Below are 2,294 nucleotides of genomic sequence, written 5' to 3' on the forward strand. Positions count from 1 at the left end.
GCCGCACTGCCAAGGGCCCGGGAAGGGGTTCCGATGTGCCCGGGGAGCCTCCCCTTGCTTGGCTGGGTTCAGGAGCAGTGGCTAGGGCCCCTGAGGGCCCGGGGAGGGCGGCCTCCCCACCCCGGGCTCTGTCCTTGGTCCTGCTGCGTGGCAGGGTGCCCGGGACGGGGTCCGGAGGGACCGGGGAGGCGTCCCATGCGCCTCCGGGCTTGGGAGCCCCGGCTGCGTCCAGGGGCCCGGCCGGGCCCCGGGTCGGGTGCTCCGGCCCTGGGCCCTGTCTCCCAGCCTGCCGCACTGCCAAGGGCCCGGGAAGGGGTTCCGATGTGCCCGGGGAGCCTCCCCTTGCTTGGCTGGGTTCAGGAGCAGTGGCTAGGGCCCCTGAGGGCCCGGGGAGGGCGGCCTCCCCACCCCGGGCTCCGTCCTGGGTCCTGCCGCGGGGCAGGGTGCCCGGGACGGGGTCCGGCGGGCCCGGGGAGGCTTCCCATGCGCCTCCGGGCTTGGGAGCCCCGGCTGCGTCCAGGGGCCCGGCCGGGCCCCGGGTCGGGTGCCACGGCCCTGGGCCCTGTCTCCCAGCCTGCCGCACTGCCAAGGGCCCGGGAAGGGGTTCCGATGTGCCCGGGGAGCCTCCCCTTGCTTGGCTGGGTTCAGGAGCAGTGGCTAGGGCCCCTGAGGGCCCGGGGAGGGCGGCCTCCCCACCCCGGGCTCTGTCCTTGGTCCTGCTGCGTGGCAGGGTGCCCGGGACGGGGTCCGGAGGGACCGGGGAGGCGTCCCATGCACCTCCGGGCTTGGGAGCCCCGGCTGCGTCCAGGGGCCCGGGCGGGCCCCGGGTCGGGTGCCACGGCCCTGGGCCCTGTCTCCCAGCCTGCCGCACTGCCAAGGGCCCGGGAAGGGGTTCCGATGTGCCCGGGGAGCCTCCCCTTGCTTGGCTGGGTTCAGGAGCAGTGGCTAGGGCCCCTGAGGGCCCGGGGAGGGCGGCCTCCCCACCCCGGGCTCTGTCCTTGGTCCTGCTGCGTGGCAGGGTGCCCGGGACGGGGTCCGGAGGGACCGGGGAGGCGTCCCATGCGCCTCCGGGCTTGGGAGCCCCGGCTGGGTCCAGGGGCCCGGGCGGGCCCCGGGTCGGGTGCTCCGGCCCTGGGCCCTGTCTCCCAGCCTGCCGCACGGCCAAGGGCCCGGGAAGGGGTTCTGATGTGCCCGGGGAGCCTCCCCTTGCTTGGCTGGGTTCAGGAGCAGTGGCTAGGGCCCCTGAGGGCCCGGGGAGGGCGGCCTCCCCACCCCGGGCTCTGTCCTTGGTCCTGCTGCGTGGCAGGGTGCCCGGGACGGGGTCCGGAGGGACCGGGGAGGCGTCCCATGCGCCTCCGGGCTTGGGAGCCCCGGCTGGGTCCAGGGGCCCGGGCGGGCCCCGGGTCGGGTGCTCAGGCCCTGGGCCCTGTCTCCCAGCCTGCCGCACTGCCAAGGGCCCGGAAAGGGGTTCCGATGTGCCCGGGGAGCCTCCCCTTGCTTGTCTGTGTTCAGGAGCTCCATCCGGGGCCCCTGAGGGCCCCGGGGAGGGTGGCCTCCCCACCCCGGGCTCCGTCCTGGGTCCTGCCGCGGGGCAGGGTGCCCGGGACGGGGTCCGGCGGGCCCGGGGAGGCTTCCCCTGTGCCTCCGGGCCTGGGAGCCCCGGCTGGGTCCAGGGGCCCGGTCGGGGCCCCGGGTCGGGCGCTCCGGCCCTGGGCCCGGTCCCCCGGGCTGCCGCTCCACCCAGGGCCCAGGACAGGGGTCCGTCGGTCCCTTGCAGGCCTCCCCTGCTTGTCAAGGTGTAAGCGGGCCCCGGGTCGGAGGGCCCGCCGGCCCCTGGCAGCCTCCATGGCTGTGGCCCGGCTGGGGCCCCGGGCCTCCGGCCCGCCATGCCCCGGGCGCCCGCTCCCTCCTTTGTGGGGGCACGGGGCGACCGGATGGCATCCCTTTCGTGCCCGGCCATCTGGTCGCCCGGATCCCCTCGGCCATCTGGTCTCCCGGATCCCCTCGGCCATCTGGTCTCCAGGATCCCCTCGGCCATCTGGTCTCCCGGATCGCCTCGGCCATCTGGTCGCCCGCAATGCTTTCCAATGGGGGCGACCAGATGGCCGAACTTCCCTGGAAGTCCCGATGAGGTGCCATTTGCCTCCCGGATCCCAGCGAGGGCTCCAGGAGGTCGGGTACTTTCGCGCCTTGGGTCCCCTCTGTCACCTCTAGTGCACGGATTACAAGAAAGGGGGGTAATTTTCCTCCGGATTACTAGGGAGAGGGTCAGTCAGACCTCCGTGTGGTCTGGC

This window comes from Lissotriton helveticus, unplaced genomic scaffold (genome assembly GCF_964261635.1).
Source record: "Lissotriton helveticus unplaced genomic scaffold, aLisHel1.1 SCAFFOLD_1769, whole genome shotgun sequence".
Lineage (NCBI taxonomy): Eukaryota > Metazoa > Chordata > Amphibia > Caudata > Salamandridae > Lissotriton > Lissotriton helveticus.